The 23,150-nt window shown below is 36.1% G+C and overlaps 1 protein-coding gene across 1 annotated transcript in view; it reads left to right on the top strand.

Annotated features, from left to right (window-relative positions):
- Nucleotides 1-8,268: 8,268 nt before the first annotated feature.
- Nucleotides 8,269-23,150, top strand: part of CTNNA3 (catenin (cadherin-associated protein), alpha 3) — a 2,098,639-nt gene continuing 2,083,757 nt past the window's right edge. The window contains exon 1 of the mRNA XM_012658580.1: nt 8,269-8,310. The gene's annotated coding sequence lies outside the window, so the exon portion shown is untranslated. The remainder of the gene's footprint in view (nt 8,311-23,150) is intronic.

The raw sequence follows: 23,150 nt of genomic DNA on the forward strand, positions 1-23,150 counted from the left end.
GTACCCCCATAATATGCTGAAATAAAAAAAAAAAGAATACAGACTCTGGAATGAGATAATTGAGATTTGAGTTTTAGCTACACTATTTAGTTTCTGTATGCCCCTGGGTAAATTTTTTTTTCTTTTTTTTTTTATTTCAGCATATTATGGGGGTACAGATGTTTAGGTTACATATGTTGCCCTTGCCCCCCCCCAAGTCCGAGTTTCAAATATGTCCATCCTTCGGGTGATGTGCATTGCACTCTTTGTGTATGAAAATTTAATACATAATCTCTCCATACCACCACACAGAAGAAAGATATGTACCAAACAGGAACACCTGCACTGGACTGTTATATGAACAAGAAATAAACCTACTTTGTTAAACATTGAAATTTTGGGTTTGTTTGTTATGGTAAGTAAAATTACCCTAACTATTACTACAAGGGTGTTTGTTGCAGTGTTTTTGTTATTGTAGGTGAATGGAAGGTAATCGTGGTGTCTGTTATTAGTGTATAGGTTAAATTTGATGGATACCCACCATGGAGATTAATATGGTAATTAAAAGTGAAAACTGCATGTATACAAATAGATCTGAAAATCATGGTTCTAGCTGGGCACAGTAGTGAGTGCTTCTAATCCCAGCTACTTGGGAGGCAGAGGCAGGAGGATTGCTTGAGCCCAGGAGTTGAAGACCAGCATGTGCAACATAGTGAGACTCTGTCACAAAAAAACAAAACAACTTCATAAAAGAAATCATGGTGCTGAGTGAAAAATGAAACAGAATGAGATATATAATACAAATACCATTTATGCAAATTAAAAATGTATGCATACAAACAATACTCATTTTTCCAGAACAAATACATGCACAGAGATATACTTTGGGCATATTAGAGTGGTTGCTTCTGAGGGGGTTGGGAAAGAGAAAGAGTTCAATGTATAGAGGAATAAATAAAGTAACAAGAGAGAGGCCTTGAAAAGACCAATAGTGATAATTGCCACAAACTGGAGAGTATGATTTATTCAACCTTCTCTTACCAGAGAGTAAAAGAAAGATCAAGATCAAGTTTATAATAACAGCAAAAAAGAAAATAAATTGGAATGAATTTAGTGGGAAATATAGAGCACAAACAGGAAGAAAACTCTAAAGCTCTACCGAGGTGAATAAAAGATGACTTAAGTAAATGGAAAGACAGTCTTTGTTGTTGTTCTTATGGAATTCTCAATTTTTCCTAATTGTTCCATATACTTGGTGCAATCTTGAAGTAGTAACAGGATTTTTGGGGGCTGAACAAACTGATTCATGTTAAAAATATGTGCGAATACCTGATAAAATTGTGAAAAAGAAGAATAATAATGAGTGACAAGCCTTCACAGATATTCAAATGGGGGGGGGGTGTAAAAGGAGCTTTTATAAAGTTGCAGTATTTGGAAAAGGATGCCATACTAAAGAGTTTATATTTTATCCTGGAAGCCCCCTTAAGACTTTGTATGCAGGGTGGTGAAATAATGAGGTTGTATTTTAGAAAGAACTCTGATAGTAGTGTGGAGAATGGATTGGTGGAGTTGTGTGGTAGACATATTATGGTAATATTGAGAATGCTAATAGTTGGGAAATCATTAGAAAGCTTTTGCAACAGTTCAGACGACTATTGATAAGATTCTGATTTGAGACAATAGGAATGGTGAGACAATTTAGAATCACTAGGATTTAGTGACTGATTGGGTAGGTGGGGAGAGGGAATGGTTAAGCATGACTCTTTTCCTGAGGTCCAAAAGGAATTGGGAGTTGTTTTTAGGGGTTTCTAAAAGTAATTCTCCTTACTTTAGAGTTTCTAAGAATAGTTCTACTTATTGTTGAATAAGGTGCACCTATCTATCTACAATAAGACTTAAAAACTTCAAGATTTTGGCCGGGTGCAGTGGCTCATGCCTGTAATCCTAGCACTTTGGGACCCTGAGGGAGGAGCATCCCTTGAGGTCAAGAGTTTAGACCAAGCCGAGCAACATAGAGAGACTCTATCTCTACAAAATAATAGAAAAATCAGCCAGGCATGGTGATGTGCACCTTGTAGTCCCAGCTACTGGGGAGGCTGAGGTGGGATTGCTTGAGACCAGGAGTTTGAGGTTGCAGTGAGCTACGATGACGCCACTGCACTCTACCCTGGCAGCAGAGTGAGACCCTGTCTCACAAACGAAAAACAAACAAACAAAAAACTTCAAGACTTTAGAAAATTAGGGGTGGCATGGGGCAGAGTTGAACCTTCTTAAGCCTACAGTTATTTCCTTAATCACATTTAGGTGAGACTTACTTTACATTTGCACAAACAGAAAGTTTACTGTCTTTGCTTTCTTAGAACAAAGAGACAGGGCTTTTATGGTTAGAGTCATAAAGACAGGACAATTTCTAAAATATTTTAAATGCTCTATCTATTAAAAATTAAGAATGTTAATCCTTTAGAAGTAATATAATATGGCCCTGTTTAAATAACTTGAAATAAGAAGGTTCAATGATAGTAAATGTCAATTTTATTTTAGGTGTTCCGTATCTTTGAAAATGATTGTGACTTTCAAAGCTGCAGGAGCAAATTGTTTTTAAAACCATCAGTACAAGGTGCTCTGGTCTATTAATATATTCAAGGGACTGATAGGGTGGTTAATTAATCAAAAAAATGTCACCTGAAAGGTGTGGGCTGGGAATTTTCATTAACAAGTTGAAAAAGAAGAAACAAAGTAATCAATGAGCTAAAGCAGACATGATTGACTGTAATTACTGTGCTTGTTAAAGTTATTGACTAACAGCAAGATGGCTGTCAAAGTTGAGACATGGTGCCTTGAGAAAATTAAATGAGAAAAATTAATGAGGAAAACATTCATTTTAGCCTTTCTGATATCACAAAGACAACATAGTTAGTGTGTCAACTTCAGTAGTTTGTTCAGAAATAGTTAAATTGAGATTTAAAATTTTAGCACTAAATATACCCTGACTAGCATTTAAATGCTATATTTAGGTTTGTACAAAGTGAAATAGAGGGAGGGGGAAAATTAGGTAGTACATATAATACATAAAGACAACAAGCAAGATATAACTCTAGTTGGTACCAGGTAATAGCTGTAAAGATGGGGATAAGGCAATAGATTTGAAGGATATTTGAAACATACAATTAATACAACACTAGTCTCTTATGATGCTGACATATTTCATTTCTGTATTAAGGCAAATGTAACTTCCTCCAGGAAATTTTCCTTGATTGTCACCACCCCCACCTTCCGCAGAGATATCTCTCCTTCCTTTGAATTCCCAAAGCTGTTGATGCTTTACTTTGTCTTATAGTCAATTTGCATGTGCTGTGCAGTTATGGACACTGCCAATGCCCCTAGCTTTTATTCCAATGGTGAAGACAGACTAAGTAAACAAATAAAATAAATACAAGCTTGTGATAAGTCATTACGGGTAGTGAGATAAAGTAATCAGGAAATATTTCTCTGAGAAGGTGAAGAATTATATCAAGGATGAAAATGAGCCAGACCTTTAGATAGTTGGGAGAAAAATGGTTTTAGGCAGAGAAACAGCAAGTACAATCTCTCTGGGGGGATATGGTTGAGTATTTTATGAGCAGAAAGTATGCCTGGGATCAATAAATTAGGGAAAGAGTGCTGTGAGTCGGGGTAGGATACATTAACAGGAGCCAGATCATGTAGAGCCTTGTAGATTTGGCGAAGAATCTAGATTTTCTGCTATGAGTAATAGGAAGCCATTGGATGATTTTACCTTATTTTTAGAATGAGCTCTTGCTATGTTGCCCAGCTGGTTTTGAACTCCTGGTCTCAAGGGATCCTCCTACCTCAGCTTCCTGAGTAGCTGGGATTATGGGCTCCAGCCACCACACCCAGCCGGATGATTTTAAGCAGGAGAATAGCATGAGCTAAACTGTGTTCTGAAAGATCACTTAGAAGGTATGTAGAGAATGGATTACGAATGTTGGAATAATTGGGGTAGGGGAGATAGGGAAAAGTGGACGTGTTAAAGGTACATTTTGGAAGTAGGATCAGTGGAAATTCTTGATGGTAATGAGGGAAAAGAAATGAGTGAAGGATGACTCCTAGGTTTTGGCTTAAACAATTGGGTGATGGCACCAATTACTGGGATATAAATGACAGAGAGAAATAGGCTTGAGAGGTAAAAATCAAGAGGTTCCCTTTGGGACAAATCAGGTTTGAAATGCATATAAGATCTCCAAATAGAGAAGGCAGTTGGATACATATGCCTCTAGGGGTCATGATAGTGGTCTGGGATGGGGTACAAAGTTGAGAATCATTAGCATATGGGTTAGTAACTGGTTTACTGAGTGAACTAGTTTGTTTTCTTCTATCCCTGCCTTTCACTTTGCTCTGTTGCATCTTCCTTTCTAATTTTTTAAATGGGTAGCCTCCTGCCATTGTTAGTTCTTTAAAGGCCTGCTTAGTCCAGTTTAACACTTCCATATCATGACAATTTAAATTTCATCCCCTCTTCTACCAGCACTGACCAGATGTCCTCTCAAGGAACTTGGAATGGGAAAGGAGCAAGATCTTCTTCTTATTATTATTTTTTGTTTTTGTTTTGCCATTTCTCTGGTACCTTTGAGAGGAGAAGTAATTGGCCTTATTCCCTTAACTGTTTAAGTCTGCTGACTTTTCCTGTAGTGTTAGGGATAAGAGAGGAAGGGCATGCAGCAATTTCCTTAACTGCCTCTTAGTAAGCCCTGAATGAGGTGTCTGTCTTCAAATACTGGAAATTCCTTGGTGTGTATATAGATGGCTTCATTTTCTTTCATTTTGGCCTTAGTTGCCAATTCTGGGTAATAGGAATAGTCCCACTCAACATCCTATTATAGATCTCATTTAAAGCCATAGAATTGGATGAAATATCCCCTAAGGTGACAATATGGATTTGGGCACATGGAGGCTTAAAAATGGCCTTTATGGGAGTCAAGTGTACAGAAATCACATGGAGTGGGTTGTGGAGTGAATGAGACACAAAAACATGGGGATGGTGGACAACTCATTGTTGTCCACCATCCCAACTCATTGGGAAGTATTGTGATGAAGGCAGCAGAGAGCTAGAGTGGCAACTGGAGGGAGCTGTAAGGTAAATATAATGTTTTTGTTTCTTTGATATTTTTCAGGTAAAGTCCTGTGGCATATGTCTGCACTGATCATTAGAGAAGGTGTGATAATGCAGTACATGAGGTGATAATGAAGGAGCAGAGTCTTTGAGACAGCAGGGGAAGAAGTGATCCAGAGCAGAAGAGGAGAGATTAGTCTTTGGTAAGAGGAAAGGTACTTCTTACATTGTAATAGGAGGGAAGGCAGAGAAGATGGGGCTCAGTGCTTGTGGGTTTCTAGATTTGATGATGGGAAGCCATCTCCCTGTATGGCTTCTGGTTTTCTCATTGAGGCAGGAGCGCTGGTTAGCAGCTAAATAGTAGGGTGGATGGGAGTGAGAAACTTTCTGTACATAAGACCTTTGAAGCAGGAACAGATTCATTTTGATTCACTAAAACACCCGACAAGGTGCCAGAGCTATTTATCACGTATTTTTGAAAAAAAGGATTTTAATTATCACAAACATTTTTAATTATCACAAAAATTTTTCCTACCTTTAAATCTCATCTTAAGAAGGTGTGATAGCTGTTCAGAAAATTACTTATTTTTTAAGCCTCAACCTGAAATTGCCAATATTTTGAGATATTATGTATAGAATAAAATGGTCTCATGGTTCATGCAAAAGCTTTTTCATTCATTAAGAGATATTAATGACAAGAAGAAACCATACTCCATTCTGACTAAAGAACTGATTGCACCCTGGAGGACTTATTTTCGAAGAGGGGCTACTGATAGGGATAGAATTATTTTCTATTTGGAGGCCTCCGTTGCCTCTAATCTTCTAGCTGGCTCCTAACACAGGGCTCCGCATCAAGGGGCTTCTCAGTACATGCAGTTGAATGACTTTGTCTGGGGCTAGCCCTGATACCTAGAACCAAAAACACACTTTTGATTACCTCAGGAAGATTGCTACTAATGACACAGATTTATTCTCCCTCTTTTCTCTTCTTTTCTCCCAGCTCTTCTATGCTTAACCTTTGTTTGCTTGCAAAAGGAATGTGAACCAAAATTTTAAAGTTTCAAAAGTATAAAGAAAGGAAACAAGTAAATAGGGAAGGAAAATAAATACTGAACAAGACTGGGCAAGGTGACAAGAAAGAATTACTGTGAAAATCTGGAAGGAGGCCAGGATGCAAAATGCAGGGGTTGTGTAGTTTACAGGAACTGTTTAGTGTTCAGCATGCTTCAGCGATCACACAGAGAAAGCCAGATTTCTCTGGTTTTGTTTGCTACCCTATAGTTAGCTATGGAAATTTCACATAGGTGATCTGTGTTTTCTGTCAACAAACTGATATAAATACAGAGGACCATGGGGCCCCTGCTCAACAAACTCAACGTGATTTGAATGTGGCTATAGTGGGAAGTACTTCAGCTAAAACCTATCTTGGAGACTGCAGGCATTTTTATGAAGGAATTATAAAAATACCACTACTCAATGCTCTTTAAAATTACACTTCAGATACTTATGATATTTAATTGTTTTGACAATACCCAGTACTATAACGTTTTTATTGGTATTGCATCTCTGAGGAGTTCAGTGTAATTTAAAGCACTTCAGATTTTATCCATTTAATTCACATATCCTCTGAAAAGTAAATAGAAAGAATAGGAGTTTTCATCTCCATTTTGCAGACAGAAAGGAGAGGTACAGAGCAGGTAAGTAACTTATTGTGGTTTTACAGCTAGGCTTATAATAGAATTTGGATATCTTGTCTTGGGCTCAGTTCAGCAGTCCTGGTTTGGAAAACATTCATTATTAAAGCTCTAAAACAAAACCTGCTATTTTGCAAGTGTCAAGTGATTTCTTTATTCAAGAAAAGATGGATTGAGAGACATAAAACTTACTCTTTGTCTCACTGTGAAAAGAGGCTATTCCTAGATTCTCCAGGGGGAAAATGCTGCTTTAAAAAAAATCTGGGGAGGACAGTATGTTAGCAACTAAGAATCTTCAGATAAATGTAATGCCAATTATGCACATTTTAAAGGTAGCTATATAAAAATGCGGTTAATTTGCAGGCTTCCCCCAAAATCATATGAAACAAAAGCCATTTCACAGTTGATTCTCTCTGACAATCCCCAGACCCTGTCTTCCTCTTGGCTCCCTGATATTTGTGCTAAGAGTGTCTGGAGAGCTAATAAATAAATGCTTTCTTTTTATTTTGAATTGAGCCTTTTAAGAATAGGACTGCCAAAACTCAAATGAGTAGTTCATATTTTAGTTTCCATTTCTTGTTTTAGAAGTTGTTAGAAGAAAGTCAGAAAAGTGGTAAGCCCAAGGAGATGCCATACAAGTCCAAGTGGGGTGTCAAGGAATTGATGAAATGATAAAGAATAAGGCAGGGATATGCTAGATTGTTCCAGTGAATGTTAAGATAATGAGGAAGAGGATATCAAAAAAAGGAAAGATGAAAAAGGATAGTCATAGACAGAAAAAATAAATTTTGGTGGAGAAAAATGTTTTTGGGGGCTTAAATCTAATACTGTTTCCATCTATGGAGTTCTTAGTAATTCTTCAGTTTAAATTCTTTACTGATAATTATGTGGTTCCTCATAAATGCTGAAAGCAGAGAGTGTGATGCTTGGTGCAAAGGTATGAGACAGATAAGATTTCAGAAGAAAAATACTATCTCAGATTTGACACATGGCCTTGATGCCATCATCTCTATGGTTCTGAAGACACTGAATTTTGCATAATTGATCTTTTGATGTGAGGATTTCCTGGACTCCTGTTATCCCTGCTTTACCATTTTTCACTTTCAATAATTCAACCTTCAGCTTTAATTAGATATAAGAGGTCCTTATTTTGGAAAGGGACTAGAGAAATGAAAATCTAACTTATTCAGAGCTTTCTACCAAGCTATGTTTGTGGTTCTCTAGGCAAAGTATGTGTCTGGCCTTTTTCAACGAAGTATTTTCAGTAACAAGTTGTCAGTGAGGTCAGTGACTAGCAGTTCAGGATTAGATACCACCCACCCTGGCTTGTAACCTCCCCTTTCTTTCTTATCCTGGGGGAACAACAGTCAGCTAAAGTGACTACCCCACTGTCACTGCCTCTCAGTTTGGTACTCTGGAACTCTGTGACTATAAAGAAGTCTTTTTTTTTCCCCCAAGCTCTTTTTGGAAAATTCCCTGCAAGAGCCGAATTTTAAGCACAGTTACTTTACAGGAAGCAACAGAAAGGTAAGAGTGAAGTTTGTAAAGAGATGAGCTGAACTTCAGTGCATTCTCATTTCTGCATTGAATTTCTCTGTTTAGTTATATATCGTAGGTTTAAAATGTGGGTTCCTTCTGAAATAAGGAAGATCACATTATTATATAAAATGGGAATGTTTTGACTAGTTATGATGAGAAATGTAGGCTTTCACGCTAATTTTAAAGTTATAAATAACTTTCAAACTATTGCCAGGGGAAGCTAGTAGCCAAGGTCGTGCTTTGCATTCAGAGAGTTTCTGGCTATAAAAAGCCGATTGGATACTGTGAAGGAAAAGATAAGATATGGCCTGGATGCTTGTGCTTTGGCATGGGACTGTGGAAGCAGAAGCAAAGATGGAATATGTTTGAAGGGATTTTACTTTCAACCAAAAGCTTATTCACAGTAAATGGAAGATTTTTCAATGAGATTGTGGCAAAAAGTATTAATTTCTGAATTTAATATTGGCAGTAATATTAGGAGGTTGAGGAATGCTCTTGGAACTGTTTGACCACGATTTATAATCAAATGAAAATCACTGTATGGAATGAACATGGAATGTAATAATCAATCATGTAAACAAAAGGTTGCTGTCTAATGGGATCTGAGTGACTGTGAGCAGATGCTGTCAGTTGCACTGAGGACAGAACTGGGAGAAATGAGTTCAAATGGACGCCAGAAGATATTAGGGTTAGGTATCAGAAAGTTCATTTACTGTAGAGGTTTTGAGACACTGATATATGCCACTAAGAAAGACTGATGCAACATCTCTGGAGATTTATGAGATTCAATGATTTGCTTAAAACACACAAGTGGGAAAAACAGGATTTCAAAGTAGCCTTGGTTTTTGGCTAGTTTGTCGCTAGTTTATTTAGACAGATTGAAAGGTCAACATAGAATAGTTGTGATTTGGAGATGTGGATTATCAGCAATCAAAAGTGAATGGCATATTTGGATGTGCTATTAAAATTTTATTACCCACTATAAAAAATTACTTCAGTAATAGAATAGGACAAATTTGTTAAAGGGGGAAACCTAAAATACAGTTTTAGGTTTAGATAGTTACTTCCATATGTTACCTCCTACACATAGTCTGAGTCTTCCTTCTTATTTGGTAAAAGATTGGGACTTTTATAGTAAAACTTATTTTTTTCATTACAGTGGTAATAAGTGTTCATTGTAGGAATTTTGAAAGCATAGAAAAATATTACCTGTAATCCCATTGATGTATTTCCTTCTAGTCTTTTTTTCTCTGCACCACTTTAAAAATAATCACAATAATACTGTAGATAAAATTTGGAACCTTGCTTTTTCATTTAACTTTATACCAAAACATTTTCCATAGAATATTACCTATTCTATGTTGATGTTATTTTAAATTGTGTAACATTCTTCCAAGCGAATGAATATAATTTTATTAATCATTGCTGAACATCTAGGGGCTAAAGTAAACATCTTTGTATGTTTATTTATTTGTATATATATGTAGGTATGCATTCATTTATTTATATTTAAGATAATTTCCTTAATCTCTGTTCCTAAGTGTGGAGTTGTTGGATTAAGAGAGCATTACATTTGAAGATAAAGGTTGTGATATTTAAGATGTGTTTTTACTGTTTTTCTTTTAAAGCCTTATGAAATTCCTTGTTTACCAAATGATATATTTATTGAATGTCTACGATGTGCAACACATCGTTATTGGGCACATAGATAGCAATATGCTGAGTATTTGGAAGGACAGAATCTCTCCTGTTTACAAAATTTCAACTTACAAACTTTCACAAATATCAACAAAGCTACACATTAGAGTAGAAAATACTTTAGCTCTGCCTGAAACCAATAGATAGTATTGTTGAAGACATATGTTAATTTGGACTTTAGAACAATGGAATTTATAAATAACTTTTGTTAGAAGACCATGTACATGGAGTTCTGATTTATATGAATTTTATGATTCAACTGTGACAAAGAATTAGCAGAAATAGGAAAAATAAATTCTTTAGTTACCATAAAACTTTGGAGAAATTAGAAGTATTTGGAGAAAATCTGTAGGCAGCAGAGTGGAAAGAAAAGGGACACAGGGCACACACAAGAGGGGAAATTCAATATTGGATTTTTCTGTTAATGCATAGGGAAACATGAGAATGGAATAGAGCATGGCTAGGGTGTCAGGGAGTCAGGGAAGGTATGAAGCTTTAATTTTGTAACTGTTGTTGAATTTAGAAACCATGTTTGTGAATATAGATTATACAGAAGGAAAAAAGCAAGGGAATGATAAATAAAACTAATTATTGGAGATAGTGGCTGTTCCAGAGAAATCAAAATGAGAGGTTAGAAATATCAGTATTATTTGGTGGGAGGTGAGGTATAGAGTTATGAATTATTAAAGAACATATTCTTCCTGTATTAAAAAACTTTTTAAATTGTGGAGTTTTATTTTTCAGCTATATTTACAGGAAGACCATAGCCATGGAAGGATGGGAGTTCCATTCTGTATTCCTTATGAACTTCTGTTTGTGTGTTTCTATTTTTTCTTTGGAATAGAAGGGATTAAGATTTAAGAAGAGAAATTGGCAGCCCAATCTTGCCTGAAGAGAAACTATGTACTCTGTAATGAAGACTTAAAAATAGTGTTTATTTAAGGATCATTGGCTCATGGGAATGCTAGTCCAGAGATTAAAACAGGGTGATTTTCTGACTCTTGTTTGGATACTGGATTTTAAGTGACATGGTTATGTGGGGTGGAAGTCCTGAGTTTAGCCAAGTTGCAAATCTAATGGAAAGTGACAGATAATTGAGACTGCAGAATTTTTGAAAGTGCACAGGACTGTTGGCCGCCGCATCTGATTTTTCACATGCTTAATTACTGTTTTTAACCACATTATTGGTGCTTGGGACTCAGCCAGTAATCTGTTACCAATTTAATACTAACTTCCAGGTTCTGAGAAGGGACTTTGAGTTCCTATGTGCAAAATTCCTATGTGTTCCTATGTGTAAATTAGGTCAAGTTTATTTGGCACCCTTCACTCCTTTTTCCTGTCTTTCATTATCCTAACCAGCATGCTTTGCTGCTTCAGATTCCTCTTGTCAGTGTGGGGAAATTGATTTGATGGAGGAAGCAATGTTTAGTGCAAAGAAAGACTTTCAAATGCTAGGACTTGATCACTTGAGGCCCTAGTTTAAATTAGCGATAATCAAAGTGTGACCTGCATTTCTTAATTTGTTACTGGTCTATGCAAGGAGATAAAGAGCTTTGCCAGAATGTAAATAAGCTACATCCTAAGTATCTTGTAGCAAGACTTTCTAGGTGAAGGAAGCAGTCATTGATTTACATTCTGGTGTATGCTTCTTATCTCATTGCAGACCTGCACTTTGAGTAACAGTGCTTAAATTACACTGTGTAGGCATTTATCTCCTCTTACCTATATGGATAAGGGCAGAGAATTGAGATGGAGGTATGCAATTAACTAGGTAATAAGTGAATCACCAAGTCTCAGTTGAGGAGGTCTTTGGAGGTGGTATCAATGCAAAGAGGCCCAGAGTTAGCTCATTGAGGAGCCCATAGAATTACTGAGAGGCAGCATTGCCAAAGGGGTTACATTGGTTCTACTCTAGGGCTGGCTTTGGAATTCATTCATTTATTCTAGAAGACTTGTGTACCAGACATAGTTCTTAGTGCTGGGTGTAGATACTTGTGAACCAAATAAAGGCCCTTCCCTCATGATGTTTCCTTTCTAGTGTGTTTGTTTTGTGGGTGGGGGCGAAGGGAGAGTAAGAAATAAAATCAACTTCTCTGAGATTCTCCAGAAGAGATACTGGGGCCTTAGTCCAGGGGTGGAACTCACAGGTCATGTTTCCATGGGACTTTGCTTGACTAACTTGCTTTTCACTTAGACTCTGCAGTTCCTATTTTCCTAGTATGGGATAACAAAGGAATCCTAGTTTTGAGAATTAAATAATCTGTGCTAGACATTGCTTGTTGCCTGTACAATATCCATGCATTCTCCTCTTCTTGCTAATTTACAGAACCCCAATTTAGGTCAAGGAAAAAGGCATAATGTTATACATACTGGTTTGCATCTGTGTCTCCCTCTCCCTTAGGACAGTTATATTTGGTTAAGACAGATGCATAGCAATTCATACAGACCTACCTCATTCTTTCCAACAGCTTCTCTTATATGGATGTAGCAGAATTTATTTAGCTCATTCTGTAGTGATGGAGTATTTTTTGTTTGTTTTGTCATGTTGCTATGCTGCAAGGAATATCCTTATTTATATATCTTGAGGTACTTTTGTGAGTGTATATTTAGGATAAATTCATGGAAGTAGAATTGCTGTATCAATGGGAATGTTCATTTCAAAATTTCCTAAGTAATTCACCATCAAATTGGTACTAACTGATCAACATTAGGTTGATCACATGGCAGAAATACTCTCTAGGGATTAGGGGGATGGAGGGGGCAAATCTACAACTAAAGGACACGGGGAGCACTAAAGGGAGGGAAGGACATGCCTTTAACCCGCATTTGGGTGAGGCAAAGACATAAAGTGTAACTATAATGTTTGTACCCTCACAAAACCCTGGAATAAAAAAAAAAAAAAAAGCTAAAAAAAAAAATTTCCTAAGTATTGTCTTTAATTGGAAATATCATTCAACTGGAGAGATATTGTCATATTTCTCTTCAAATAGTTCAAATCAGTTTATAGCACCACTAACAGTGTATGCTGAAAGCTTATTTTCCCAACCATTACCAACACTGATGATATCATATCAAAAATTTTCAATTTTGACTATTTGATAAGTTAAAATAATATCTTTTTCTTTTGATTGCATTTAATTAATTATGAATATGGTTGATCATATGCTAAATATTTATTAGCCCATTGTATTTCTTTTTATATAAATTGCCTTTATAAATCCTTTACCCAATTTTTTTCTATTGAGTTGTTCTTTTTATCCCACAATAGTAAATTAAACAAATTAGCTTTTTGTCTGTTTAATGTGTTGCAAATATTTCCCCAAATTTGTGTTTATTTTTTGGCGTTTATTTTTATTTTTAAATGATATAAAAATAAAATATTTTTGTAGTAAAATTTTCTGAACTTCTTCCTTTATGGCTTCTGGATTTATATTTTGCTTAGATAGGACTTTCTGCTTCAATTATTATAAATTTATTATACATAAATTTATATACTCACACTTTCTCTCAGAACTTTAAAATCTTTGCTACATTTGGAATTGAATCTGGGCAAAGGAGTGAGGCCAGGAGTCAGCTTTGTCTTTATTTTTCCCTCTAAGTGTTTCTTCAGTTGATCCATCATGATTTATTTAAGAATCACCCTTTCCCTGCTAATTTGAAATGCCATCTTTATCATATGGTACATTTATGTTGGAGTCTGTTTCTCAACTCTCTCTCCTGTTCTGTTAATATTTGTTTCTAATGTCTTCCCAATCCCTGCTTTTAAAATAACTTCATTTCATAATATGTTTTACTAATTGGAAGGATTAAACCTTCTCCATATTCTTTTCTGCCCTTTCAAGATTTTCCTAGATATAATCATGTAATGTTTATTTCCAGATGAATTTTAGTATAACATTTTATCAAGTTCTCATAGTAGTCTTTATTATCTACTAGAGGAATAAAGCTGGGCCAGCCCTGGAAGGGGTGTTAAGTTAATGAACCTATAGCATCTGCCACAAAGAATATACAATGAAAGTAGGTCTCCATCCTGCCCTGATCCCAACCCATCTGTTCCCTGGTCCTCCTCCCATAGAGCAAACACTACCAATTTCTGGTGTAAATTAGGAAAAATTTTGTTAATATATCAATCTATTGCAGTACATATAAATTTTATTTATTCTTTTTTATAGTTGTCACTTGATTTAATTCAACCAATTTATTGCTCCATGCTATTCTGAATTATTTTAATGTTATTTCTATCTGTTAGTGAGGACTGATATTCACTAGTAAGACCATATAAACTGTTAAAATATGAAATGCTTTTGTGCTCTCCCCTGCCCCTGGACCAGTGCGCTTCCCCCACTTGGCCACTGCCTGGGACCCCCTAGACCTCCCTACACCCAGCAACTAAAAGGTGAACACTAGGCACAGGAGGGGGCTTCCAAGACCCAACTCCAGGCTAGCCTCTGATTAGTTGGGGCCTGGGCCATGCTGGTTGTTAAATATTTTTAATATTTCCCCTACTGCTATGCAAATAACATCCGATTAGATTCTGTATATTTCCCAAGGCTTTTCCTGACCCTCTAGTCATAGTTAAAATCACACCAATGAAAGAACATATGACAATTTATTTAACTAGTCCCTTATTGATGCATATTTAGGATGTTTCTCTCTTTCTGTTACCACAAAAAATACTGTAGTTTGTGACATGCATCTTTGTACATGTGTTTAAATTCCTGTAAGTGACATTGCTTAGTCCAAGAATTTGTGCATATAAAATTTTATGGATACTGCCAGAATGCCTTCCAGAGAGATTTTACTGATACTCACTTTGACCAACAGTGTATGAGACAGCTCACATTTCTTTATCTTGTCAAAGAGGATTTCACAAAAGATTTTAAAAATGTTTTAGTGAAGGCAATTTTCTCTCTTTACAATGATAATGAAAAAAAAGAAGAGAAGAAAATTAAATTGGTAGTATGAATGATTCTTAATGAAGCTATACCAAGGTAGCATGAGATCATTGCTCTTTTTTCTAATTAGTGATATTTTGATACTTTTCTAGGGATCAAGATAAAATTTGGTTTTAATTTTCAGAACCTACCTTTCTGATATATGGGAAAACATTTGGAAGTTCCCAATATTGTTACCAACCTCATTTTCCATTATTATGTAAAGATGCCAGCAAGAATTCTGTGGTTTTTTATATATATATAATATATGTATATATGTATATAATGTATACATAATATAGAGGTTCTCAGCTCAGGGTGATTTTGCTTCCTGGGGGACATTTGACAATGTCTAGACACATTTTTGGTTGTCACAACCGGGGGTAGGTGCTACTGTCACCTAGTCGGTAGAGGCCAGGGATGCTGATAAACATCCTATAACATCCTATAAACATCCTATAACACACAGGACAGCTCCCCACAATAAGAAATTATCCAGCCCAAAATGTCAATAGTGATGAAGATGAGGATCCCTGCATAAATAGAATATGCTCAGAAATGGACATTCATCTAAACAATTAAACATTCCCTTACTATATTTTCTCCTGTCTTGTTTATCAATTTTCTCTCAAGATTATTGGCACAATCTTCTCATTTTAAAGACCATTCTTCTTGGGAGACAAGATGAAAGCAAAGTAAAAATATTGTCATTTTTCTTCCTCTCTGTCACTTGTTAACGTTATGAAACCTGCTTAGGGGTAGAGGAGCAGGATTCTTCTTATCCTTCCCCTCTCAAACATAGCATAACAGATTTTGTGGTGTTTGTTTTTCGCAAGTCTTTGCTCACAGTTTAGTCCACTCTTCTAATAGGCCAATGCTAGAATGATGTATTCATCCTTATTTTTACGCTCTTCTTTCTTCTTTGGTATGTTCTTGAAAAATCTTGGCTCTTTAGAAAGCTCTTTGAGTTATTTGTATACATTCTCTCTCATTTTTTCCTTATTTGTGATTGTAGTAGTGGGTTTTTTTAAATTTTTTAACCTATCTTTCATTTTGGAGTCTGTAGCTCTGGAACATTTTTATATTTTCTCTGAACTGCTAAGAAATCTAAGATACTTGTTTTACTTTGTGTTTTCTTTCTTGGTTGTAATGAACTCTAAGGTGATATGTTCAATTTTCCCCAAGGTTCCTGTCACTTCCACTTCACTAACATATTCCTGTTTGTTGGTAAGAATTAAGTCCAGGGTGGCAGTTTTATTCCTTGCTTCTTTTGCTACCTGAATGATGAAGTTGCTGGTAGAGAAGCAGAAGATAAAGGAGAGGAATGATTCTTCTAGTTCGGATTTTAATTATTTTGTTAAAGTAATTAAGGTCTTTTTGGTTTTGCCAATCTTGGATGTTTAAATCTTTGCCAGGTCTCTTTTTATTTTTACTTCTCACTTTGGTCAACTTACTTTTCATTTTATGTAGCCTTTCTATCACTTCTTTTCTAGAATTTATGTTTTTGGGTAATAGAATTTACGTTTTGGGTATTTCACTGAGAGCACAGAATATATGTATTCTGCATTTTCTTTTATCTTGGAGATAATTTCTCCTTGCATCTTTAAGTCATTGTCCTCTTCTTTTATGTTACAGGGTTTTTAAATTTTGGATTTTTTTCTATTTACTTATTTTTGAAAGACAAGATTTAGTCCTGGTGTTTGTCATAAATGAGATATGTTTGAGTTCCATCACTGTCAACTTTGGTACTACAGAATTTCCCTCTCAAATCTTAAAGTGAAAGGTAAATATCTCATTAAGTTTCTGGGATACATGAGGTATATACCCACTGAGGCAACTTTTCACCTATTCCTATTATCTGGTCCTGTACTTGGAGGCGAATTTAACACTGGATAATCTGAATCAATTCAGATTCACTTTTCTAGAGGGATACATAAAACCTAATCTTCAAGATACCCTTCTACCTGTGTTTTTTTTTGTGTGTGTGCCCCGACGTTGGGGCTGTCTCATTCCCCACCATACAGTATGTCATTCTTTGTCTCCTTTCATCCTGTGTTGCATTTCTGGGAACTAAAATCTTCTGACTGTAGTTAGAAATGTATTGCTGGGAGGTGGCCAGTAGACATCTTTGGGTAAAAAGTAGCTCCTACGCAGTAAGGGGGTGCAAGCTGACCTATTGGTTGGATGTGCCAGCCCCAAGTTTCTGATAGGATGTGAGGACACGTGGGTGGGATGTGAGGATCTGTCTCTCTGGCTGTTGTAAATTTAGACACAAGTGAGTTCCAGCTCCCTTTATCCCAGTTTGTGTCATTCATGATGTAGTTAAGGTAGAGTGGCCAGACTTAGCAAATAAAAATACAGGACATACAGTTAGATTTGAATTTCAAGTAAACAACAAATACACACACAAATATGTATACATATATCCTGAATATTGCATAGGACATATTTATGCCAGGAAATTATTCGTGTTTATCTGAAATTCAGAGTTAAGTATGAGCATTCTGTATTTTATCTGAGAACCATAAAGTAGGGGAAAATTTCCCCCAGTGTTTGGAAATCATTAATGAGATCCTTATCCTTTTGTGTCTCAGATACTAGTGTAACAGGGTCTGTTTCTAATTTGACAAAGGTTGCCCTTCTCAGTCTTCCTTCAGTTGCAGGGCTGGTCGACACTGGGAGGACTGGAGGAAATTTTTAAAGGGTCTGGAACCTTCAGACAGGAAAAGAATGAAGGCCTGGATTCCTTCTTTTTACAATGTATCTGTTATTAGAAAAGACTTCTTTTCCCTATCAAATTAGTCCTGATTAAAATTGACTAGTGAGAAAGAACATCACAGATCCTTAAACTAGGACACTCCTTGTGGCCTGCATCACCCCAAGAGGGGCTGTAACTGAGCTGGAAGGCCCTCCTGACCCAGCCACTATGCTTGGTAAACTAAAAGGCTGAAGGCATGGGTGCCACTCCATACATTTGAGGGAGGAGGCTGCTTCTATCTTGAAGAATCATCGTGGCCTCTGACAGGATCCATAGCATCAACAGCAGGAGTGCAGCAGGAGAAAAGGTCTCACTGGACTGTAGGGGATCAGTTTTCATCAGTAAACTGTGTGCTAGGAGCTGAACACCAGTATCTTTCAACAGAACTCACTTGTATTCTAATCCATTTCTCTGGTTTTCTTTCTCTGAGACGGCTCTAGCCCACAATGTCAGAGTTTTTGAACACTTTGCATGACAACAGAGATACTGGATTCCCCGCCAGTCTGGCGATTGGGAAGTGGTTTTAACTTGAAAAATTAATAGCTGTGACTTCATTTTTACCCAAAACTACTGAAGTAGACCCTACTGGTACCACATATACACATATATTTTGCAAATATGACATCATAACGTATCTTGTTTTATTGTTAAGTTTTGTGAAGGTTTCTTTTTCCAAGATAGCATGACCCTATATATTTTCTGTGATCTTATGCTTTGCAGTTTTGAATATGCCTGTATTGCATAAAGATCTGTTTATGAAAGAGTATCAAGTTTTATGATTCATTATACTTCCTGCATCTTTTTCTTCTTTGGCAGCCTGTATAACTGGTATGTTTTAAAAACCAACCCAGTTCAAAAATTTATTTGTAATAAGTAGTCATCTTTGGGTAAGTATTTTTAATTTTGATCACTTGTTTGACTTTGGTGCCTTGGCCTTTAGTTATATTATATAACCTTACATTTATGCATATGCTAATTTAAAATATATTGGTTGTTGATCCCCATGATTGCATTCTAGAGAGAAATATAGGAGAATATATTTATGATCTTAGGGTAGGAAATAATTTCTTAAATAAGATCCCGAAAATATAGTCATAAAGTAAAAGACTGAAGTATTTAATTATATTAATATAAAAACTTTCCTTGTGAAAAAAATACCATAAAAAAAGCAGCTATCAATTGAGAAGATATATTGACAACTCTTCCATACAAGGTGGATTGTAATGTTGTTCCCCCCCTTCTCCCTGTCTGTATCCATGCCTTTTGCCATATGACTTTGCAATTCCTCCTACTAGAGGCAGAGTGTATTTCTCTGCTCGATTAATGTTAGACTTGGCCATGTGACTTACTTTGCCCATTGGAATGTAGGCAGAAGATGCAGAGTGCCAATTTGGAGCCTATACCTTAAGAAGCACTGTACGTTTCTACTTGCCCCTCTTGTATTTCTGTTAATGAGAAGAACATGCTCCAAGTAATCTATTTGTCCAAGGAGGGTGAGAAAGATGTGGAGCAGATCTGGATCCCAAAAATACCATTTGGAGCAAGCCCACCCATGTCCATCTTCAATTTACCAATCCTCTAGCCAACCTGAAAATTCATAAGAGAGAATAAATTTTTATTATGTCACTGAGTTTTAGGGTGGTTTGTTATATAGTTTTACTTTGGAAATAGCTGAAAGACCATTTAAAAATCATTTAGTATAAGATTTCATTTAAAAAACTTCTAAAAACTTAATAAGGAAAAGATATACAATCAAATAGGGAACAATCCAATAGGATCAATGATATGCGAAATGGTAATTCACAGAGAAGAAAATGGAATGACCCATAAATAAGTCAAAAGAAGCTTAGCTTGCCTCACTAGTTATTGGGTAAATACAAATTAAAACAGCAATGAGATACTTTATCATACCCATTAGATTGGTAAATATTAACATCTGATAATAACCTCGTATCTATCTGTGAGGACATGAGTAAAGTGGAATTTTCATATGTACATGGTAGAATATTCAAGGGAAAGTATCCTAGACAGAGATATATCAGGCAGGGAGAGAGGATATTTTTAAGGAATATCACTAAGAGAGGAGTATATTTAGAATATATAGAGAATTTTTGGAAATCAGTAAGGAAAAGGCAGGCAACCTAGAAGAAAAATAGGTGAAGAATACAAGTGAGCAATTCACAGAAAGCATACTTGAATGGCTGGCTAATAAATCTAAAAAGAGATTACCAATTACACTGGTAATCAGAAGTACAAATTAAAGTAACAATGAGATCCACTTTGCATGTCCCATGTTGGCAGAAATTAAAATGTCATGTAATATCTTGCATTGGTGAGGAGGCGGGGACATCCCACATACTCTGCTGTTGGTGGTTTTTTGGAGACCAGTTTGGCAGTATGTATTGAAAATGAATCCTCACAGACATTCTGATCCAGCAATTCTACTTCTGAATTGTGTTAGTCTGCTAGGGCTGCCATTAAAAAATATCACAGACTGGGAGGCTTGAAAAACAGAAATTTATTTTTTCTCAGTTCTTAAGGCTAGAAGTCCAAGATCAAAGTGCTGGCAGGTTGGGTTTCTTCTGAGCCCTCTCTCCTTCGCTTGTAGATGGCTACCTTCCTCGGGTATTCATCCCTCTGTGTGCACATTCCTCATGTCTTATTTGTATGTCCTAATTTCCTCTTCTTATAAGGATATCGATCAGATTGAATTAGGGCTTACTCTAACAGCCTCATTTTAACTTAATCACCGCTTTAAAGGTCCTATCTCCAAATATAGTTATATTCTGAGGTACTAAGGTTTAGGACCTCAACATATGAATTTTGAGGAGACACAATTCAGTCCATAACAGAATATATACACGAGAGGGACTCTTGCATAGGTACACAGAGAAACGTGTAAGAATGTTATTACAACATTTTTTCCCATAGCAAAGAGTTGGACACTACCTAAATGTACTTGAATAGTGATATGGACAATTACAATACATTGTAAATGCATCTGATAGAATACTACACGATGGAAAATAAAGGAACAAAGGAACAAACTAAATTTATTTTACTAGTTGGGAACTCATTTTTCTCAAATAACAAGAAGTCTGGTGGTAGAAGTTCAGAACCAATGACATCAAGAGCCCAAATTATTTCCATAGTTCTATTCTGTCATCCTTCCGCCTCAGCTTTGCAGTAAGATTATTTTTTTCTAGGGACCCTTCCACAGTCAGGAGAAGAAAGACCACGGCAAGTATGCTGATTGCTTTTTATAAAGAAAGCAAAAGCTTTACCCTCAGCAGATATCTGCTGACATCTCATTGGCTGGGATTCTTTCACATGCCATTCTGAGTAGCAAAGATGGCTGGGAAATGAAGTGTCTTGCTTCCATAGCAGAGAAAGACAAGGGAGAGCAAGGCACAGGCTGTATACTTAATCAACAAACATGCATTGTTTACTACATCTATATAGTTCAACATGGATAGACTACAAAAACACAATGTTGAGTGAAGAGGGATGGAGAGAAGTCGAAAGAGATGGGAAGTACAATACTGCTTGTGGATTTAAAGATCCACACACACATAAAGCTATATATTATTGTATAGATATATATTATATATAAAAAGAAGGTATGGAACACTGATTGAAAAGACACCCGTTAACTATTATAAGAAGCAGGGAGAGAAATGGAACTGAGGATGGGGGATAAAGTATATGACAACAAAAAATAAAACAGACTTTTCACGGACCATTTCCACCAGTGTGCCTTGAACTGAGGAACATGATTGATTGATTTTGTCAATCTAATTCTGTGCACACAAGACCAGGAGAAAAAAGTGGGTTGGCTTGGAATATGTGTGTGGGTTACTCAGATTGTTTTACTCATTTGGAGTAAAAAAAATGTGATTCATTGCATTTATGATTGAATTTAATTATTTTACCTTTCTCTGTGATGAGCTTCATTCTTTTGAATACAATTAAAGGCCTGATAGGAATGATGTAGCTTAAATTTAGTGACTACAGCAGGTATTTTCCAGACAATTTAGGGACATTATGATTTTTGCAAAGTTGATTTTCTTAAAATTTATATGGAACCAAAAAAGAGCACAAATAGCCAAAACAATCCTGAGCAAAAAGAATGAAGCTGGAGGCATCACACTACCCAGCTTCAAAATATATTACAAGGCTATAGTAACCAAAACAGTATGGTATTGGTATAAAAACAGACACATAGACTAGTGGAACAGAATAGAGAGTACAGAAATAAATCTATGTATTTACAGCCAACTGATTTTTGATAAAGGTACCAAGAACATACACTGAGGAAAGGACATCTTCTCCAATAAATGGTGCTGGGAAAATTGGCTATCTCCTTATGCAGAAGAATGAAACTGGACCCCTATCTCTCCCCATATACAAAAATCAACTCAAGATGGATTAAAGACTTAAACATAAGACCCACAACTATAAAACTACTAGGAAAAAAAACATAGGGAAAACACTTCAAGACATCAGTCTACTCGTGTATACTCCTGGATAGAGCTGGAATGCATTCTACTAAGTGAGGTATCCCAAGAATGGAAAAACAAGCACCACATGTACTCACCATCAAATTGGTATTAACTGATCAACACATAAGTGCACATATAAGAATAACATCTATTGGATGTTGGGCAGGGGGGAGAGGGAAGGGGGGAGGAGGGAGGAGGGGACAGGTATATGCATACACAAAGAGTGCAATGTGCACCACCCGAAGAATGGACATATTTGAAACTCAGACCTGGTGGGGAGGAGGGGGAGAGGGCAACATATGTAATCTAAACATCTGTACCCCCATAATATGCTGAAATAAAAAAAAAAAGACATCAGTCTAGGCAAAGATGTAATGATTAAGACCTCAAAAGCATAGACAACTATAACAAAAATAGACAAATAGGACTATATTAAACTAAAAAGCTTCTTCATAGCAAATCAACAGAAACAATCAGTGTGAAGAGACAACCTGTTGAATGGCAGAAATTATTTGCAAGCTATTTATCAGACAAGGGACTAATATCCATAATATGTAAGGAACTCAAACAACTCAGCAATAAAATCCAAACAATCCCATTAAAAAGAGGGCTAAGGACATCAATAGACATTTCTCAAAAGAAAACATACAAATGGCCAATGGGTATATGATAAATGCTCAATATCACTAAGCATCAGGGAAATGTAAATCAAAACCACAATGAGATATCATTTTACCCCAGTTAGAATGGCTATTTAAAAAATTTTTTTTAAATTTCAAAATATAAAGGGTGTACAAATGTTTTTGTTACATGGATAGTTTCATAGTGCTTTAATCAGGGCTATAAGTGTGCCCATCACCTGAATATTGTTCATTGTACCTGTTAGGTAGGTTTTTACTCTTTCCCTCCTCCCCCCTAGAATGCCTATTAGAAAGA

This window comes from Propithecus coquereli, unplaced genomic scaffold, assembly GCF_000956105.1.
Source record: "Propithecus coquereli isolate 6110/MARCELLA unplaced genomic scaffold, Pcoq_1.0 Scaffold117, whole genome shotgun sequence".
Classification (NCBI taxonomy): Eukaryota; Metazoa; Chordata; class Mammalia; order Primates; family Indriidae; genus Propithecus; species Propithecus coquereli.